This window comes from Bufo bufo, chromosome 7 (genome assembly GCF_905171765.1).
Source record: "Bufo bufo chromosome 7, aBufBuf1.1, whole genome shotgun sequence".
NCBI lineage: Eukaryota > Metazoa > Chordata > Amphibia > Anura > Bufonidae > Bufo > Bufo bufo.
The window spans coordinates 133976512-133999221 of record NC_053395.1 but is presented as its reverse complement, the minus strand read 5'-3'; the positions used below and the strand labels follow the sequence as shown (position 1 = coordinate 133999221).

General features: G+C 44.4%; 1 protein-coding gene across 2 annotated transcripts in view; it reads left to right on the top strand.

Annotated features, from left to right (window-relative positions):
* Positions 1-922: 922 nt before the first annotated feature.
* Positions 923-22710, top strand: part of ZDBF2 (zinc finger DBF-type containing 2) — a 73111-nt gene continuing 51323 nt past the window's right edge. The window contains exons 1-3 of one of the 2 annotated variants that reach the window (XM_040440983.1): positions 923-1004; positions 1143-1232; positions 13752-13757. The gene's annotated coding sequence lies outside the window, so the exon portion shown is untranslated. The remainder of the gene's footprint in view (positions 1005-1142; positions 1233-13751; positions 13758-22710) is intronic. The other variant, XM_040440984.1, reaches the window with a different exon arrangement.

The window sequence follows — 22710 nt, the reverse complement described above, 5'->3', positions numbered from 1 at the left end:
GGCAAAGGAGATATTTGGCAGGGCATACCGTCATTTCTTTTATTGAAGTTTCTTTTATGCCGCTGCTCATTTCTAATAATGGGACAAAACATCTGTCTTTGTGATTTGTGTTGTCTTTGCTGAAGGATATGTCATAGAAGCGAAACATTCATTCTCGTTATGGCTATCAATATCCCATTGTCTGCCTGGGGAAGACCAGACAGGAATAGGATTTCTGATAATATCTTTGTTGGAATTCTGTAAATGAATGTACCTTCTCAGCAGATAAGGAATCTGTAGTAAAAGAAGTGTCTTTAATAAAAGGGTCAGTGCGCTGCAAATTGCAGTCTCTATGATCTGTGGGTGTAGTGTATACAGTGTCGGACTGGGGTACCTAGGGCCCACCAGTAACATTTATTTTGGGGGCCCATCAGTAACATTTATTTTGGGGCCCCACCAGTAACATTTATTTTGGGGGCCCACCCTACAGATACATTCAAATATAATAAATAATCTGACAAGTTTGTTATATGACCATAGGCTGGATGAGGTGCTGTACATTGAATATCTGTATGTAGTGCAGTAAGTCTACTGTGTTATGTGCCACTTGTGCAGGGGGTGGGAGACTAGGGGCCCACCTTGCTCAGGGGCCAGTCCGAGCCTGAGTGTATATAATCTCCCCCTCCTGTGGACTGATTGCGGTCCTGTCACGGCTGGAAGCACGTGCTTTCCTGGCAGTTGAAGCTGGGGGCCGTTGAATTCCTCGTGCTGGCTGATGCAGGATCATTTTTGTCTCCTGCGTTTTGCTGAATCCAGAGGAGACAAGTTGCTCCTGCTCTTTTCATGGCAGGGGAGAGAGCGGTGCATCGCTGTGCTGAGACACAGTGATGACGTCATCCTCTGTGTCCGGCTCTGTGCTCCTGCCTAAGCCTGGTGCGCAGACCAGATTAGTTGATTGAAGAGCAGGCTCAGCACTGGATCGATCATCCTGAAGACATCTGCGGAGCCACTGACTGTTCCCCTCTGTAAGTTTCTGCCTTTTTAATTAATTGTTTTAGCAAATCTTCCACTTTCTTTTAAGTGCAGGTTACGTTTCTTCCTCCAGGTTTCTTCACTGCCACTTACTTGAGTGCCCAGTAACTGTCTTTTCTCTTCTTTTTTAGGTATCTTCACGTAATCATCCGTCACTGTCTCCTCCAATTAAGTTTCTCCAGTGGTGTCTTCTGCCAGTACCACCCCCCCTCTGAATCCAGGTGAGTAATACAAATAACTGTAATACTTGCGCATGTAAATAGTGGGTTCATGACACCATGTTCCCCCTATTTGCATCCACAAATATGGATTAGTCAGTCTGTCTGGAAAGCCGCAGCCCACTGCTCTACAACACAGGCTGGAGCCGGGAGGACTGGTAGAGGATGTTCTATCCAGTGTCGCTACTCTATGGTTTCCTGGAAGCGGAATGTACGACCCCGGAAAGAAATGTAGACCTGGGGAAAGTAGTTAAAGAGAGGCCTGGACGCTCGGTGTGACAGGAACAGCACTGGTTTCACTACTGAGGCAGAGCTGTCCTCCTGGGAATCCATTGATCTCTAGCAGACAGCGCTACGGGGTGACACCTGCACTGGTAGATACATGGCAGGCAGTGCCTGTAGCTGTACCCGCCCTGCTCCCAGCACCACTCTGTCACCACAGTGCAGACATCTATAGGACCACCACTGCTGGATTGAAGGGTGGTCATAACCATGGAAACGAGCAGTGAATAATGTTTTGGAAAAATGAATCCAACCAGCAAAGGAAACAATATGTATAATAACGATACATTAGTAAGTGCCTTGTATTAACTTTTTCTACATAATAAATGCTACTTAATGAAGTGAGACAACCCCTTTAAGGCCTCTTTCACACGACTATATGGCTTTTTCTGTGTTTTGCAGGCAGTTTTTTCCGGATCCGTTTTTCCGTTTTTTTGTTTCCGTTGTGTTTCAGTTCAATTTTTCCATTCTGTTTTTCCATATGGCATATACAGTATACAGTAATTACATAGAAAAAATTGGGATGGGCATAAAATTTTCAATAGATGGTTCCACAAAAACGGAACGGATACGGATGCATTTCCGTATGTGTTCAGTTTTTTTTGCAGACCCATTGACTGGAATGGAGCCACGGAACGTGATTTGCAGGCAATAGGGCATGTTCTATCTTCTAACGGAACGGAAATACAGAAACGGAATGCATAAGGAACACATTCCATTTTTTTTTTTTGTGGAACCATTGAAATGGATAGAACCATTCGGTATACGGAACGGAAAAAAAAACAGCCCGTAAACGGAAAAAAAACGGTCGTGTAAAAGAGGCCTAAGGGCCCTTTCACACGGGCGAGTATTCCGCGCGGATGCGATGCGTGAGGTGAACGCATTGCACTCTCACTAAATACTGACCCATTCATTTCTATGGGGCTGTTCAGATGAGCGGTGATTTTCACGCATCACTTATGCGTTGCGTGAAAATCGCAGCATGCTCTATATTCTGCGTTTTTCACGCAACGCAGGCCCCATAGAAGTGAATGGGGTTGCGTGAAAATCGCAAGCATCCGCAAACAAGTGCGGATGCGGTGCGATTTTCAAGCACAGTTGCTAGTAGACGATCGGGATGGAGACCCGATCATTATTATTTTCCCTTATAACATGGTTATAAGGGAAAATAATAGCATTCTGAATACAGAATGCAAAGTAAAATAGGGCTGGAGGGGTTAAAAAATACTAATAATTTAACTCCCCTTAATCCACTTGATCGCGTAGCTCGGCATCTCCTTCTGTCTCCTTTGTTGAATAGGACCTGTGGTGAGCATTAAATACAGTTACAGGACCTTTGATGACGTCACTCCGGTCATCACATGGTACGTCACATGATCTTTTACCATGGTGATGGATCATGTGATGACCGGAGTGACGTCATCAAAGGTCCTGTAACTGTATTTAATGCTCACCACAGGTCCTATTCAACAAAAGAGGCAGAAGTAGATGCCGGGCCGCAATCAAATGGACTAAGGTGAGTTAAATTATTTTTATTTTATTTTTTTAACCCCTCCAGCCCTATTTTACTTTGCATTCTGTATTCAGAATGCTATTATTCTCCCTTATAACCATGTTATAAGGGAAAATAATAATGATCGGGTCTCCATCCCGATCGTCTCCTAGCAACTGTGCGTGAAAATCGCACCACATCCGCACTTGCTTGCGGATGCTTGCGATTTTCACGCAACCCCATTCACTGTATTCTGTATTCAGAATGCTATTATTTTCCCTTATAACTATGTTATAAGGGGAAATAATACAATCTACAGAACACCGATCCCAAGCCCGAACTTCTGTGAAGAAGTTCGGGTTTGGGTACCAAACATGCGCGAAAAATGAATCCAGCCAGCAAAGAAAGCAATATGGGTAATCACAATACATTAGTAAGTGCCTTGTATTAACATTCTCCACATGTTAAATTGATGAAAAGAGACAATCCCTTTAACTCCAAACATCCTAGATGACAGGGTGCCAGCGGACAGGAGAGCAAGACAACCAGGACCTAAATTATACAACACATTGGAATGGAAGAGAAGACTCAGTGATACTGGAAATTATAACAATACATAAGTACTAATGGGTTCCACTATAACAGCACCACAGAAATACCTGCTTCCTCGGACGTTCAGCTGAACAGCATCACTGAAGCACGGGGCCCCTTAGACAATGGGGGCCCTGGGCAATTGCCCAGTTTGCCCCCCCCCTCCCCTAACGCCGACACTGCATACAGCTAATGAAAACCCAAAATTCAGTATCTCAGAAAATTAGAATATTATTTAAGGCCAATTCAAAAAATGATTTTAATACAGAAATGTTGGCCTACTGAAAAGTATGTACAGTATATGTACTCAATACTTGGTCGGGGCTTCTTTTGCATGAATTACTGCATCAATGCGGCGTGGCAACGATCAGCCTGTGGCACTGCTGAGGTGTTATGGAAGCCCAGGTTGCTTTTAATTATGGCCTTCAGCTTGTCTGCATTGAAGGGTCTGGTGTCTCTCATCTTCCTCTTGACAATAACACAGTGGACCAACACCAGCAGATGACATGGCTCCCCAAACATTACTGACTGTGGAAACTTCATACTTGACCTCAAGCAACTTGAATTGTGTGCCTCTCCACTCTTCCTCCAGACTCTGGGACCTTAATTTCCAAATGAAATGCAAAATTTACTTTAATCTGAAAACAGGACTTTTTCTCCTTAGTCCAGTTAAGACGCTTCTGACATTGTCTCTGGGTCGTGAGTGGCTTGGCACAAGGAATGCGATAGCCCATGTCCTGGAAATGTCTGGGTGTGGTGGCTCTTGTCCACAGTCCACTCCTTGACAATCTCCCATAAATTCTTGAATGGCCTTTTCTTGACAATCCTTTCAAGGCTGCAGTAATTCCTGCTGATTGTGCACCTTTTTCTACCACACTTTTTCACTTTCTATTAATCTGCTTGGATACGGCACTCTGTGAACAGCCAGCTTCTTTAGCAATGACCTCAAGTGACTTGCCCTCCTGGTGGAGGGTGTCTCCTGGATAAGGCTGCATTCACACGTCCGTGGAACACGGTCCGTGTGATACCGGCCTGGATTTCTTCAGAGTGCAGGAGCGCACGGTGCCATTTGTTGCTATAACATCCAGGCCAGTATCACACGGACCGTGTTCCACGGACGTGTTAATGCAGCCTAAGTCAGCAGTCTTCCCCATGATTGTGTAGCCTACTGAACCAGGCTGAGGGGCCATTTAAACGCTTAGGAAACCTTTGCAGATGGCTTGTGTTGATTATCTGATTAGAGTGTGACACCATGATTCTACAATATTGAACTTTTTCACAATATTAAAATTTTCTGAGATACTGACTTTTGGGTTTTCATTAGCTATAAGCCATAACCATCAACATTAAGAGAAATAAACACTTGAAATAGATCACTCTGTGTGTAATGAATCTATAGAATATGAGTTTTTCAACTGAATTATTGAAATAAATTAACTTTTCGATGATACTCTAATTTATTGAGATGCACCTGTATAGGTAACATATAGCACTGCATTGGCAGAGGGTTTATTATAAGGCTAGGTTCACATCTGCATCAGAGGCTGTTAGATTCTGCTGTCATAGAGCCTGTCATAGATACAGGACAGTGCAACGTGCTGTGCCAGTAAAATGCCGGGTTTTTATTGGAAACCTGCCAATGCCATTACAGCTAACGCGGTCCATTGGGCGCTGTTCTTTGCAGTCATTTGATGGTTCCACCGCTTTTCTTGTTTTCAATTTTCTGCTCCTGAAATGGTCCTCAACAACAGAAATTGAAATCCCAGCCTCAGGATGATGATCTGTAATTGTATGGTATTTATATGCTCCTGTATCAGTATTTTTTTTTTTTTTTTTTTTTTTTTAGCAATTTGTGGCTTTGAAAAAAATAAAACAAATAAAAAAATTATAGCTAAAGTGTGTTTTTTTTTATTTTTATTTTTCTAAAATTTGTCTTGAAAATAAATAATTCCTTTCTCCTTTGTTGCAACACTGTCTGTCTACCAAGTAAAGACAGCTGTTTGGATCTCTTGACTGCGGCCCTTTTTTTGCAGTCAGGAGCTATACCAAGAGACACGTGGAACAGGAGTAGTAACTACTCATACAATTAATACTCCAGATGCAGAGTGTGGTGGGGTTTGGGTTGCTTGGTGCTATATACTTAACATTTCTATTGCAGCAAAGGCCAACGGGATCATTTCTGGAGGTGTGTTTGTCAGTACAATGCCTCGTCTCTTAGGACAGCTCTTTTTCTGGTTTTGATATTCTAGTTATCAAGACAGTCGATAGTTAGCAGACCACCCCCAATCCATCAAGTACATGTTACAGCAGGGCTCGACAAATCCCAGGTCGCCATGGCGACCATGAATTTGGTCCTGGCGCTTGGGTATTTGTCAGCCCGTTTTCAAAGATGCGCTCTCGGCGCGCACCATGGTTTCCTGAGCGGCACAGTGGAGAAGGAGAGGAGTCCCTCCGACCACCAATGAGAACAGAGTGGGAGGAGGGGGGGAGGGACTGTGGCCACTGCGCCACCAATGAATGCCTGAATACCAATGTGCCGGCCATATCCTGGCCCCTATGACTGCACGCTGTGATCCGCGCGATTAACCCCTCAGTTGAGGGGTTAATCGCGTGGATCACAGCGTCCTGTCAGAGGTCGGGTGCCGGGAATGTTTGTCTGCATTGGTGGCAGTGGGCAGTTCCGATCGGAGTCCCAGCAGTGTAATGCTGGGGCTCCGATCGGTTACCATGGCAGCCAGGAGTCACGCTACTGAAGTCCTGGCTGCCATGGTATGTTAGTGAACAGCATTATACTCACGTGCGCCGTGGCCGCCGGGCGCTCCTTCTTCTGTCTGTGCGGCTCATTGCTAATGCTTATAGCATTAGCAATGCGCCGCACAGACCTATGAGAAGAAGGAGCTCCTGGCGATCACGGCGCACGTGAGTATAATGCTGCTCACTAACATACCATCGCAGCCAGGACTTCAGTAGCGTCCTGGCTGCCATGGTAACCGATCAGAGCCCCAGCATTACACTGCTGGGACTCCGATCGGAACTGCCCACTGCCACCAATGATGGGGGGGGGGGGGGGAGAGAGGAGGGGGACCCTGTGGCCACTGCCACCAATGATTAATACTGGGGAGGGAGGGGGGTGGGTTTGTTACCAGAGGGGGCTGATAAGAGGGAGAGGCTGATCAGAGGGGGTGGGGGGGGGGGGGGCTGATCAGAGGCTGGGGGGCACATGATAGGCTGGCTGCCATTGTCAGCTCCCTGCTGTTGTGTGCACAAAGCACAGGGCAGCAGGGAGAGTGTAAAGTCCTATTCACCCTAATAGAGCTCTATTAGGGTGAATATGACAAGGGTTCTAGCCCTTAAGGAGGCTAATAGTTATTAAATAAAAAGTTTAAACACCCCCCTTCCCAAATATAGAAAACAATATATCGCATATCCCACATGCTTAAAATTATATTGCAATATAGATTTTATGACGTGGCTCCGCCTGGCTCCTAACGTTTTTAGCTGGCTCCTAGATTCCAAGGAAATTTGTCAAGCCCTGTGTTACAGGGTGTCTGTCGCATCATTTTCACCAATATAAGTAACAGCACTGCCCCACACAAGATGGCAAACACATTCCAAACATACCTATCTGTACCTTGTGTCTTAAAAGTGCTTTTATTCAGCTGAAAAAATGGCTCCCAAGTGCCTGGTTGGGTAAGCTTTGCTCTTCCATGTGCCCAAAGCAAACCAGACTTAAAGAGGACCTTTCAGCGATCCTGACATTGTGAACTAAGTATCATGACATATACAGCGGCGCCCGGGGATCTCACTGCACTTACTATTATCCCTGGGCGCAGCTCCGTTCTCCCGTTATGTCCTTCAGTATGTTCGGGGACTTGGTTATAGTAGGCGGAGACTTAGGGGACTTGGTTATAGTAGGCGGAGTCTGCCTTTGTTCTGCTGGGCGTCTCCTTCTCCTAGGCTGTAGCACTGGCCAATCACATCGCAGAGCTCACAGCCTGGGAGAAAAAACCTCCCAGGCTGTGAGCTCTGCGCTGTGATTGGCCAGCGCTACAGCCTAGGAGAAGGAGACGCCCAGCAGAACAAGGGCAGACTCCGCCTACTATAACCAAGTCCCCTAAGTCTCCGCCTACTATAACCAAGTCCCCGGACATACCGGAGGGCATAGCAGGAGAACGGAGCTGCGCCCAGGGATAATCGTAAGTGCAGTGAGATCCCTGGGCGCCGCTGTATATGTCATGATACTTAGTTCACAATGTCAGGATCGGTGAAAGGTCCTCTTTAACCTGCTCAGGACCGCCGTACGCAGGATTGCATCTTTGCGGCGGTCCTGTTACTCTGGGTGGACGCGCCGGTGCGTCCTCTCGCGAGACACGAGATTTCGGGCAAAGCCGGCCCGCGCGTGCGCATCGCGGGCCGGCAAAATTTAAAAGACAAGTTCGTCATCAACCTGCCAGCCAATGATCGTCGGTCGCAGGTTGATGATTTTCAAAAAAACAAATCAGAAGCCATCTAACACATTATATTTATAAATATAATGTGTTAAATGGCTTCTGTGCTCCTCTGCTGGTCCTTTTTTGTCGGTTGGTTCCAGCAGAGAAGCACACATCACTGTGAGTACCCACCAACACCACACTTAGCCCCAGATCACCCTCCATCACCCCAATTAACCCCTTGATCGCCCCTGTCAATCACCTAGTGAAAGGGAAAAAAGTGATCAGTGTAATCTGTCACATTTTTTTTTTCCCACTGGTATTGACTTATAGTTTTAGGATAGTTTAGGCCCCTTGGTTAGGTAGTTAGCGATCGTTTAGCCCCCAGCCCACCGCACCGCAGTGACTGATTCGCTGATTAGCGTATCGCTAATCAGCATTTGTACTTTTATAGTATCTGTAAGTGATCAAAACTGATCACAGTCAGATCTATAATAGTATTAGTGTCACCTTAGCTCGCCCTCCACCAAAAACGCAGTGTTTGCCCGATCAGGCCTGATCGGTCTCCCACACGTGCGTTCACCCACGCCCACCCCGCCGCAGTTCAAAAAATATATTTTTTTTGATCACTGCGCATTCATTTTACACGCACTGCGGCGATAAAAAAAATCAGTTTTGATATTTTTTATCAATTGCAGTGGCCTCCGGTACTTCGCTAGCCTCCTATTTGTAAGACAGGCTTGCTTTTTTTCTTGGGTAGTCTCAGGGAATACCCCTAAATTTAGTAGTCCAAATGTCAAACAGGGGGTATTCTTCTGAAGAGGCCTACAGGATTCTGACCCAGTCGGATGAGGAATGGGAACCCTCATCTGACGAATCTAGCGGGTCAGAATATGAACCTGTAGAAAGCAGTGGCAGTCTGACCCAAAGTTCGGACGAGGAGGTTGAGGTCCCACTCCCTGATAGCACCAGGCGTACCCGGCCCCGTGTCGCTAGACCACAGGTTGCGCAGGATCCGCTTCAAGGGCAGCAGAGTGGGGCTGGCGCTGTCGGATCACGTGGTGAGGCATACACCAGCAGCGCAACCCTCCCTGGACCTAGTACCAGCACTGTCGTACAACATGGTGAAGTGGCGAGCACCAGAAGGGCAGTAGAAGCTGGTACGGTGGCACGTGCAATAGTTACCCCGTCACAGCCACCGCACAGACAGGCCTGTAGACCCCCTAGAGTCCCTGAGGTGCTGGCAAATCCTGATTGGCAGTCCCCAACTTCAGCCGCACCATTAGTTCCCCCTTTCACCGCCCAGTCTGGTGTTCGGGTTGAGACAGCTCAGATCGGTTCGGCCCTGGGATTTTTTGAGCTGTTCTTGACTGCGGAGCTCTTGGACTTAGTCGTGGCAGAAACAAATCGGTATGCCACTCAATTTATAGCCGCCAACCCGGTAAGCTCTTAAGCCCAGTCTTTCCGGTGGAAACCCGTCCAAGTTTCCAAATTTAAAATTTTTCTGGGCCTTCTCCTGAACATGGGTCTAACCAAAAAGCATGAATTGCGGTCATATTGGTCCACGAACCCAATTCATCACATGCCCATGTTCTCTGCTGCCATGTCCAGGACACGTTTTGAGACCATCCTGCGTTTCCTGCACTTTAGCGACAACACAACCTCCCGTCCCAGATGCCACCCAGCTTTTGACCGGCTCCACAAAATTCGGCCCCTCATAGACCACTTCAACCAGAAATTTGCAGATTTGTATACCCCTGAGCAAAACATCTGCGTAGACGAGTCCCTTATACATTTTACCGGGCGCCTTGGCTTCAAACAATACATCCCAAGCAAGCGCGCCCGGTATGGGGTCAAATTGTATAAGCTCTGTGAAAGGGCCACAGGCTATACCCACAAATTTCGGATCTATGAGGGAAAAGATCAGACCCTGGATCCGGTCGGTTGCCCTGACTACCTGGGGAGCAGTGGGAAGACAGTCTGGGACTTGGTGTCACCCTTATTTGGCAAGGGGTACCATCTTTATGTGGACAATTTTTACACAAGTGTGCCCCTCTTCAGGCATTTGTTCCTAGAACAGATTGGCTGCTGTGGCACCGTGCGACCTAGTCACCGGGGCTTCCCCCAACGGCTCGTTACCACCCATCTTGCAAGGGGGGAGAGGGCTGCCTTGTGTAACGAAGAACTGCTCGCGGTGAAATGGAGAGACAAGCATGACGTTTACATGACCATTCACGCAGACACGACAATCCAAATTGAACGGGCAACCAGTGTCATTGAAAAGCCCCTCTGTGTCCACGACTATAATGCGCTCATGGGAGGGGTGGACTTCAATGACCAGATGTTGGCTCCCTATTTAGTGTCCTGACGCACCAGACGCTGGTATAAGAAGGTGTCTGTATATTTAATTCAATTGGCTGCATATAATAGTTTTGTTCTCTACAGTAAGGCTGGGAGAACAGGATCCTTCCTCAAATTTCAGGAAGAGATCATCGCGAACCTCCTGTATCCAGTGTAGTGAGCCGTCTACACGAGCGACATTTCCCCAGTGTCGTTGCTGGTACCTCAAACCGACCGCCACCCCGAAAAAAATGTCGTGTCTGTAGCAGGAGTGGAATAAGGCGTGACACCTGCTATTTCAGCATGGGTATATGTAAAATGACACCCCAAAACACATTGCCCAACTTCTCCTGAGTACGGCAATACCACATGTGTGTCACTTTTTTGCAGCCTAGGTGGGCAAAGGGGCCCACATTCCAAAGAGCACCTTTCGGATTTCACCGGCCATTTTTTACAGATTTTGATTTCAAACTACTTTGCACGCATTTGGGCCCCTAAAATGCCAGGGCAGTATAACTACCCCACAAGTGACCCCATTTTGGAAAGAAGACACCCCAAGGTATTTCGTGATGGGCATAGTGAGTTCATGGAAGTTTTTATTTTTTGTCACAAGTTAGTGGAATATGAGACTTTGTAAGAAAAAAAAAAAATCATAATTTTCCGCTAACTTGTGACAAAAAATAAAAAGTTCTATGAGCTCACTATGCCCATCAGCGAATACCTTAGGGTGTCTTCTTTCCGAAATGGTGTCATTTGTTGGGTGTTTGTACTGTCTGGGCATTGTAGAACCTCAGGAAACATGATAGGTGCTCAGAAAGTCAGAGCTGCTTCAAAAAGCGGAAATTCACATTTTTGTACCATAGTTTGTAAACGCTATAACTTTTACCCAAACCATTTTTTTTTTTTTACCCAAACATTTTTTTTTTTATCAAAGACATGTAGAACAATAAATTTAGAGAAAAATTTATATATGGATCTCGTTTTTTTTGCAAAATTTTACAACTGAAAGTGAAAAATGACATTTTTTTTTTGCAAAAAAATCGTTAAATTTCGATTTAATTACAAAAAAAGTAAAAATGTCAGCAGCAATGAAATACCACCAAATGAAAGCTCTATTAGTGAGAAGAAAAGGAGGTAAAATTCATTTGGGTGGTAAGTTGCATGACCGAGCAATAAACGGTGAAATTAGTGTAGTGCAGAAGTGTAAAAAGTGGCCTGGTCATTAAGGGTGTTTAAGCTATGGGGGCTGAGGTGGTTAAGAAGGGGGTGGTGGCTGTGAAGGCACTTGAAAGCGAAAGTAAATACAGGTTTAACTGCTTTCACTCCCAACTCTTTGTGACAGCTATATCTTCTGATGTAGTGGATATAATGCTGTAATTAACCCCTTCCTCATCAGTATGGGTTGCTTTGGGCATTTGGAATGGAATGACTGCCCACGCTGGACACATAGGCTAACTTTCACATTAGCGTTAATATTTTCCGGTATTGAGATCCCTCATAGGGTCTCAATACCGGGAAAAAATGCTTCCGTTTTGTCCCCATTCACTGTCAATGGGGACAAGACTGGACTGAACTGAACAGAACGGAATGCTCCTAAATGCATTCCGTTCCGTTCTCCTACTGAAGAGCTAACCGCAGCATGCTGCGGTTTGCTTTCCATCCTGGGTTGCGGAGCACGACCCACAATGCAAGTCAATGGGGCGGATCCGTTTTCTCTGACACAATAGAAGACGGATCCATAGAAACAGAATGTGTTGGCAGATAAGAACCATTTGGCCCATCTAGTCTGCCCAATACTATGAATAGCCCCTGGCCCTATCTTATATGAAGGATGGCCTTATGCCTATCCCATGCATGCTTAAACTCCTTCACTGTATTTGCAGCTACCACTTCTGCAGGAAGGCTATTCCATGCATCCACTACTCTCTCAGTAAAGTAATACTTCCTAATATTACTTTTAAACCTTTGCCCCTCTAATTTAAAACTATGTCCTCTTGTAGCAGTTTTTCTTCTTTTAAATATTCTCTCGTCTTTTACCTTGTTAATTCCCTTTATGTATTTAAAAGTTTCTATCATATCCCCTCTGTCTCGTCTTTCTTCCAAGCTATACATATTAAGGTCCTTTAACCTTTCCTGGTAAGTTTTATCCTGCAATCCATGTACCAGTTTAGTAGCTCTTCTCTGAACTCTCTCCAAAGTATCAATATCCTTCTGGAGATATGGTCTACTCTCCAGTACTGCGCATAATACTCCAAATGAGGTCTCACTAGTGCTCTGTAGAGCGGCATGAGCACCTCCCTCTTTCTACTGGTAATGCCTCTCCCTATACACCCAAGCATTCTGCTAGCATTTCCTGCTGCTCTATGGCATTGTCCGCCTACCTTTTAAGTCTTCTGAAATAATGACCCCTAAATCCCTTTCCTCAGATACTGAGGTTAGGACTGTATCACTGATTTTATATTCTGCTCTTGGGTTTTTACGCCCCAGGTGCATTATCTTGCACTTATCAACATTACATTTTAGTTATAATAAATATATAAGACGGCTCAACTGTTCAATTGAATGGTAGAGGTGCTGATCTGCTGGTTTGACTCACCTAGTCAAAGGAATAATGGAAATAATGGAAATGATACAGAAGGTAGCAGGCACACTCGTATTTGGGATAATTAATTATTAAAATGGTATGGTTTTATTTTAAATAGCTAAAATTGGTTAAAATCTGGTATAGGATAGGGTGTCTCATGGAAGGGGAATGACGTGGAGTGAAAGAAGGGTGGTGGTGGTGAGACCTCCGGACACTAGGTGTTTGTACCGGATAGGAAGGTTGCGAGGTTTGTGAGTGGTACTAATATTAGGTGAGTACCTAATTAGGTCAAGTTCAAATGAGTCCGTATCGATTGTAAAAATATATTCAGATAAAACATAAAAATTGGATGAAAATATGAAAAAATACAAAAGTAAGTGACTGCATTCCGCGGCCCCGCTAAAAAAATATAATATGTCCTATTCTTGTCCGCACTTTGCAGACAAGAATAGGCATTTATATTGACGGCCGCCCATTCTGCAAATTGCGGAAGGCACAGGGGCGGCTTCAGTATTTTGCGGATCTGCGGGTTGCGGACCGCAAAAAACGGAATGGTCGTGTGCATGAGGCCTAATCCATTCAACAATATGGGAGTCCAAGCACAAAGACTGCAATTTATTCATAAGCCTTCTATGTGGGACTGTATCAAAAGCCTTGCTAAAGTCTAGATAAGCGATGTCTTCTGCACCTCTGCCATCTATTATTTTAGTCACTCAATCAAAAAAATCAATAAGATTAGTTTGACATGATCTCCCTGAAGTAAACCCATGCTTTTTTTCATCTTTCAATACATGGGATTTTAGATGTTCCACAATCCTCTCCTTAAGTATTGTTTCCATTAATTTCCCCACTATTGATGTCCGGCTTACTGGCCTATAGTTGCCTGATTCCTCCCTACTACCTTTCTTGTGAATGGGCACAACATTTGCTAATTTCCAATCTCTATCCGTCCTCCATTGACTTTTAATGTAGTTCATGACGGATCCGTCTTGGCTATGGTAAAGATAATACAACCGGATCCGTTCATAACAGATGCAGATGGTTGTATTATCAGTAACGGAAGCATTTTTGCTGGACCCGGTCGGATCTAGCAAAACGCTAGTGTGAAAGTAGCCTTAGGAGCCGTTATTAAGCAGAATAAAAGCACATTTTCTACCCTTGGACTAAAGACACAAGGTACAAATAGGTATGTTTGGAATATGTTTGCAATCTTCTGTGGGGCAGTGCTGTTGGTTATATTGGTGAAAATCATGTGACAGGCTCCCTTTAACCTCCTAAGAGCTGTTTCACATGAGCATATGCCGTCCATGTCATCCGCTGTGTGAATGACAGCCAAGCCCCGCACTGGACAGCAGAGACATGGAGCATTAACATGATTGATAATGCTCTGTGCCTCTCTGTGATCTTTTTGCTACAAAATTACGGTGACAACTTTATCTCACTGTGATTTTGTAGTAAAAAGATCACAGAGAGGCACAGATCATTATCAATCATGCTCCATGTCTCTGCTGTCCGGAACGGGTCTTGGCTGTCATTCACGCAGTGGATGACACGCACGGCATCCACTCGTGTGAAACAGCCTTAACAGTCACGTTAAAATTGGAAAAACCCTCCCAAAAATGTCACTTTTTTTAAATTGTAGATTTTTAATGTATGTCTGCAGTAAATCTTGTTGGCGCACAAATCAGGGGACACTATTGCATTTTAAATTTTATTTTAGCCTTAAAAACCAATAATATTTCCCCCCTTTGTGTTTTAGCAGTCATAACTTTTTTTTTTATTTTTTCTTCAAAATTTTAATTTTTTATTTTGCGGGATTAGTTGTAGGTTTTTTAGGAACCATTTTGGGGTATATATTGTGTATTAAATAACTTATTATTTTATTTGTAGGGGGAAAGTTTGAAAAACAGCAATTTTTACATTATTTTGTGTCAATGATGATAGTGTTTTTATATATATATATATATATATATATATATATATATATATATATATATATATATAATTTTTATTTATTTTTTTCTCTCCCTGCAGTCTGTCAGCTCTGCAGCTTCTCCCTCATTCTCCTCCACACTGACAGGGAGGAGGGGCTGCTTTAGCTGCTCATATCTCTGGTTTGGTACCAGCTAGAGATGTGGGCCTTGTATTGTTTGAAAGCTGACATTCCAAGCTGTGGGATGCTGTGAATGCAGCTAAAAGTGAAAGTAAAAGCAGGTTTTACCCACAATTATTCCCGACTCGATTTCTAACAGTGATTTCTTCTCTGTTGTTTGGACTTTAGCTGTCATTTGCCTGGAATGTCAGCTTTCAAACAAGACCAATTTCATGTTTCTAACTGCTACCATTCAGAATATAGCAGCAGCTAAAGCAGCCCTCCACCCTCCATTTTCTGCCCAATCCCAGCTGGTGCAGAACAGTTAGCTACTTTTCCCACTGCTGGAGCTGGACTCGGGGAAAACAGTTAGGTGGTTAAAAGGGTTTTCCGGTTTTATCTTAGAATATGACTGCACGATGCGGTTAGGAACTGCAGCATCTTATTTCCTAATAGAAGTCAATAGAGAAATAGACAGACCTGGCATTTTCCATGTTGTGGTGAGTTTACTTGTACATGCGGTTGACCGTGAGTAAGACAAGCGCACCCAGTTGTGGCTGCTGACCTCATTGGCTATACAGTTGATTGGCTGCTCGCAGTATATGTTTAACTTATTTCACCAAATGTATCTCTATTTGAAGTTAATCAGAATGCTATAGAACCACAAAAAATTCACAACAGTTCTAACAGTCCATAAATGATGGAGGACAAAAAAAAAAGCACCATAGACACATAATTATACTTTCAGCATGACGGTGCCAAGACCATGCTGTGTGGTCGTGCCCTAAGACTAATTTTACACCTTTGTATGTTAAGCCCATTTTTCTTCTCAGTCAGAGGAGCAGAACTACGAAAATAAGGGAATTATTAGAGCTGTCGTATGACGGACCTGGCACCGAGTGGACCCCACTGACCATACTTGGGGTTTCTTGCAGTTTCTGTCATTTTACCAGACAAAAAGAAAAGGATAAAATAGCGTAGCATGCCCTGCTTTTTTGTCCATTTTACCAGAATGGAGCCTCCACAGTAGTGGTGAATCTAGCTTTAGTGCATAATTATAGATGTACTAGCAGAAGGACCCGGCTTCGCACAGGTATATTTCATCTATTTCATTTTATGTTTCCGTGTGTCGTAAAAAGATATAGACAGTTTCCCCCATAACAGTGAACTCTAAAGTACCTGCCCCTTTAACAATGACCTTTAACAGTGACCACCCCTTTAATAGTGACTTCCACAGTGCCCGCCCCTTTAACAATGACTTCCACAGTGCCCGCCCCTTTTAACAGTGATTTTATTTATATTTTTTTAAACCAGACTCTCAAAAGGAACCCATTATGCTCAGTGGGTACCATTTGGCTACATTCGAGTGAGATATCTGCTGAATTCTACACTTCTGTTACTTTTCTTACCTTGCTCCTAAAAGTACTGAAAATCTCTAGTTTAATAAAAAAAGAACAAAGTACAGAAAATACTGACAAAAATATGCAAGTGTGAATGAGACCTTATATCATATGGCAGTAGATTGAGAACATCAGAGCCCCAGGAGGACACCCCCCTAAAAGTGATAGAACGCATAAATGTCCTGCTCTTTTTGGCAATCACACTCATGGGCATATCCCTTAGGCCTCTTGCACACGAAAGTGTGCGCCCCGTAGCTGTGCTGCGGGCCGCAATGCACGAACAGCCACCGTGAGGCAGCTGCAGCAGATCGCGGACCCATTCACTTTAATGGGTCCGTGATCTGGCCGTTCCGCAAAAAGATAGGACATGTTCTATCTTTTTTTGGAACAGAAGTACAGGCCGAAACTAGGGATCGACCGATTATCGGTTTGGCCAATATTATCGGCCGATATTGAGGATTTTGAACGTTATCGGCATCTATTTTGCCGATATTCCGATAACGTATGGGGAACACAGAACGCGCTGCTCTCAGCGTTCTCTGTGTTCCCTCCGCAGCACAGGGGAGAAGGAAGCAGTGTCTCCTTCCCCCTGTGCTGCTGCTGCCGCTGCCGCCAATGAGAGGAGAGAACATAAGAGGAGGGGAGGGGCTGTGGCCGCTGCGCCGCCAATGAAGATAAGCCTTTCATTCATTCATATACAGGAGGCGGGAGCTGGCTGCAGAAGAATCACATAGCCGGCTCCCGACCTCTATGAACTGTAGCTGCGGTCCGCGGTAGTTAACCCCTCAGGTGCCGCGGATCGCAGCTACCGCTCATAGAGGTCGGGAGCCGGCTATGTGATTCTGCAGCCAGCTCCCGCCTCCTGTATATGAATGAGAGACTTATCTTCATTGGTGGCGCAGTGCGCCCCCCACCCCCATCCCAATAGTAAAAACATTGGTGCGCCCCCCCCACCCAAGCCCCCCCCCCCCCCCTCCCAGTTTTACTCGCTGGTGGCAGTGGCCACAGGATCCCCTCTCCCCTGCTCCTCGGATCGGAGCCCCAGCAGTGTAAGCCTGGGGCTCCGATCGGTTACCATGGCAGCCAGGACGCTATTGAAGCCCTGGCTGCGATGGTAAGCTCCATGCTGCTGTGTGCACTATGCACAGAGCAGCAGGGACAGTGTGAGCTCCTATTCACCCTGATGGAGATCTATCAGGGGGAATAGGACAAGGGTTTTAGTCCCTAAGGGGGCTAAAAGTTAGTAAAAAAAAAAAGATTTAAAAAAAAATAATAAAAAAAATACACATTAACAATAAACATATTAATTTTCAGCAGATTTGTGTAGGAAATTTTTTTTTTTTCTCAAAAATGAAAATTCCCAGAATATCGGTATAAATTATCGGCTATCGGCCTGAAAGTTCACAAATTATCGGTATCGGTATCGGTCGATCCCTAGCCGAAACCCCACGGAAGCACTCTGTAGTGCTTCCATAGGGTTCCGTTCCGCACCATTCTGCATCTCCGGATTTGCGGACCCATTGAAGTGTATGGGTCCGCATCCGTGATGTGGTCCGCAATACGGCCATGGAGCGCTCGTGTGCAATAAGCCTTAGGCTCTGTCCACATCTGCTATGAAAATACTGCTGCATGCTGCATTATTTTCTGTTACAAAGATTGACAACAACAGATGACATAATGCAGCGCTGGATCTGTGGCATGACGTACATGGGTAGCTCACAACAGACTCCATTGACTTATGGGGTCCGCTGTGTGCTACCCATGTCTGTCATACAACAGGTCCGGCCACGGCTGTCTTTAATATTGATTGGATCCTGGGCAAGAATTTACTTGGGCCCCCTGGATCCTGCCTTCCCACACCTTAGCATGCAATCACGCCCTCCACCACAACACACACACACAAAAATCCACACACCTCGTAGAGTAGTAAACTTTAATAATGATGAGTAGCCACTAGAGGTATTCCTTGGCAGTAATGTAAATACTGGCTTTTATTCTGAAAAGGCAGTGTTTACATTAAAAAGCTTGCAGAGACATGCTATAGACACCAGAACTACTACGTTTAGCTGTTGTGGTTCTGGTGACTATAATGTCCCTTAATATATGGAGAAAAAAATGAAACAGCACAAAAGTAAAATGGCTGTATCATTATTTTAAAAATTTAAAAAAGCACAAATATATAGTATTTTGCAGATTACTTTTTTTTTTTTTTACAATGTGCAGATAGTACTGTACTACTAACCCCTACATACAGGCTAATACAGCCCCACATACCTCTTACATCCAGTGACGTCTCTTTGATGTTGATGTTCTCTTTCCTCATCTTCTCCTTTCAGACCTTCAGACCAGACCACCATTTTTCAGCCATTTCTCGTCTCTGCAGTTTGATAAACAAAATCTTAGTTTACTACTTTTCCATCATCCTCCCATCTTCTGGACAATTCATCCTACCACCCCCAATACTGTGCCACTGTGCTCCCCAGTACTATACTGCAGAAACAGATAAATCCCCTGATAATAGTAGTACCATGCAGATAGTGCCCTTCAATAATTATTGGCAAACAGTGCCCTAAAATAACTGCCCCAGCAAATAGTGCTCCTGACACTAATAGTGTAAACATAACGTCCCCCAAAAATAATTGTGGTAAGCTGATACTATGCCAAGGTGCCCCCATAGTAATAGTGTTCCAAAAAGTTCCACCAATAGGAATAATTCTCTGCTAGAGCACACATGGTAGTAATAGTGCTCCTACAGTGCCCCCAACATGTCCCCACTGTGCCCCAGAAGTAATAATGCTCTCATAGTGCCCATACTAGTAATCATGTTCCCCATAGACCCCCAGTAGTAATAATTCTCCTTAAAATACCCCCTTTTAATGCCCCCAGTTGAGCTAATGTCCCCATAGTGCCCTCATAATGTGCCAATATAAAATACCCCTTTATAGTGCCCCCAGTATATTCTCCCATAGTGCTCCTCTCCCCCCTTCTTCCTGGTGCCCCCATAATGTATGTCATCGCAATTCATACGATTTCCTTCTTTGTGTGGCTCCAAATCAATTAGAAGTATAAGTATGTGCATGCCATACAGCTTTCATAATGAGACCAGACACACTAGGTGGTTTCATGGGAAAGCACTTCCTCATCCCCTTGAGCAAGACCATTGTTTATTTAAAAATACTTTCACACATATATATATATATATATATATATATATATATAGCAGACATGACATCACAAAAGGCGTGTTCCTTAAGAAGAGACTATTGGCTCCTTAACCTGATAGGAGTGGTTTCAGCAACTTCAACTGAGTTCATAGGTATATTTGAAAACTGTAATGTAATCCCCATTTCCCCCCTCCCCTATTTACCTTAAACAAAAGAATGCACACATGGCTCAAACATCTGGTTTGCGGCCATCTTGTGGACAAAAATGTGTACTACACAAAAATGTGTACTACAGAATGTTCACACCACATACACATAGAGAAACAAAGTCCATCTATCACATCTACCAGTATAAAATGCCCCATATATTGTGCCCTAGTAGATGCCCTCAGTGTCCCCCATAATTTGCAAGTATAAAATACCCCTTCTTGGAGCCCCTATAAATGAGCCCATAGTACTCCTCTCTCCCCTTCCCCATAATACCCACAATAATGTGCCCCAGTATAAAATACCCCTATACAGAGCCCCCCCATATAAAATATCCCTTCTTTGTGGCCTGAGTAGAAGCCCCCATAGTGTTCCTCTCCCTTCTTCCCCCATATAAAATATCCCTTCTTTGTGGCCTTAGTAGATGCCCCCAATAATGTGCCAGTAAGAAGTGCCCCCATAGATGCCCCCATAGTGCCACCCAATAATGTGCCAGTAAAAAGTGCCACCAATAATGTGCTAGTAAGAAGTGCCCCATAGATGCCCCCCAATCATGTGCCAGTAACAAATACCCCATAGATGCCCCCCAATCATGTGCCAGTAACAAGTGCCCCATAGATGCCCCCCAATCATGTGCCAGTAACAAATACCCCATAGATGCCCCCCAATCATGTGCCAGTAACAAGTGCCCCCATAGATGCCCCCCAATCATGTGCCAGTAACAAATACCCCATAGATGCCCCCCAATCATGTGCCAGTAACAAGTGCCCCCATAGATGCCCCCCAATCATGTGCCAGTAACAAGTTCTTTTCGTCAAGGAAGAAATATTAATACGGTAGTTGTAGAATCAAATCACTATCACTGAAAACAACTACCTAAAACGTAACTTTTATTACAGATCATTAAACACAGATCCCTTACAGGGGACCAATAAACACATGGACAAACACAGAGTAGAGCTGTTCTGGACCAGGTATATACAGGGAGTGCAGAATTATTAGGCAAGTTGTATTTTTGAGGATTAATTTTATTATTGAACAACAACCATGTTCTCAATGAACCCAAAAAACTCATTAATATCAAAGCTGAATATTTTTGGAAATAGTTTTTAGTTTTAGCTATTTTAGGGGGATATCTGTGTGTGCAGGTGACTATTACTGTGCATAATTATTAGGCAACTTAACAAAAAACAAATATATACCCATTTCAATTATTTATTTTTACCAGTGAAACCAATATAACATCTCAACATTCACAAATATACATTTCTGACATTCAAAAACAAAACAAAAACAAATCAGTGACCAATATAGCCACCTTTCTTTGCAAGGACACTCAAAAGCCTGCCATCCATGGATTCTGTCAGTGTTTTGATCTGTTCACCATCAACATTGCGTGCAGCAGCAACCACAGCCTCCCAGACACTGTTCAGAGAGGTGTACTGTTTTCCCTCCTTGTAAATCTCACATTTGATGATGGACCACAGGTTTACAATGGGGTTCAGATCAGGTGAACAAGGAGGCCATGTCATTAGATTTTCTTCTTTTATACCCTTTCTTGCCAGCCACGCTGTGGAGTACTTGGATGCGTGTGATGGAGCATTGTCCTGCATGAAAATCATGTTTTTCTTGAAGGATGCAGACTTCTTCCTGTACCACTGCTTGAAGAAGGTGTCTTCCAGAAACTGGCATTAGGACTGGGAGTTGAGCTTGAATCCATCCTCAACCCGAAAAGGCCCCACAAGCTCATCTTTGATGATACCAGCCCAAACCAGTACTCCACCTCCACCTTGCTGGCGTCTGAGTCGGACTGGAGCTCTCTGCCCTTTACCAATCCAGCCACGGGCCCATCCATCTGGCCCATCAAGACTCACTCTCATTTCATCAGTCCACAAAACCTTAGAAAAATCAGTCTTGACATATTTCTTGGCCCAGTCTTGACGTTTCAGCTTGTGTGTCTTGTTCAGTGGTGGTCGTCTTTCTTACCTTGGCCATGTCTCTGAGTATTGCACACCTTGTGCTTTTGGGCACTCCAGTGATGTTGCAGCTCTGAAATATGGCCAAACTGGTGGCAAGTGGCATCTTGGCAGCTGCACGCTTGACTTTTCTCAGTTCATGGGCAGTTATTTTGCGCCTTGGTTTTTCCACACGCTTCTTGCGACCCTGTTGACTATTTTGAATGAAACGCTTGATTGTTCGATGATCACGCTTCAGAAGCTTTGCAATTTTAAGAGTGCTGCATCCCTCTGCAAGATATCTCACTATTTTTGACTTTTCTGAGCCTGTCAAGTCCTTCTTTTGACCCATTTTGGAAAGGAAGTTGCCTAATAATTATGCACACCTAATATAGGGTGTTGATGTCATTAGACCACACCCCTTCTCATTACAGAGAGGCACATCACCTAATATGCTTAATTGGTAGTAGGCTTTCGAGCCTATACAGCTTGGAGTAAGACAACATGCATAAAGAGGATGATGTGGTCAAAATACTCATTTGCCTAATAATTCTGCACGCAGTGTAGTAAATGCTGCTGGATAGAGGAATGGGGCATCATGTATGGGTTCCTAGTATCTGTCCCTAGATATCCCTCAAAATATCCTCTGCCCAGAGATGCACCTGGATGGTAGGAGCACTCTGTCCGCGTGCCTTAACTACCTGTCCTTATAACGCCCTTGCTAAAGGTAAAGTACCCAATATGAAATCTACCAAAGAAAATTAACCTGGGTCTCAATATACACTAGGTATGATACATGCCGGATAAATAATTATCGGGAGCAGTATAGATATACAGTCCCCGATCAAAACCTGATGTTACGCTACTCGTCCCGACGCGTTTCCCCTTCTCATCCAGAAGGTTCGTCAGGGGACACAATATCAAAGAATCTATTGTCATAACAT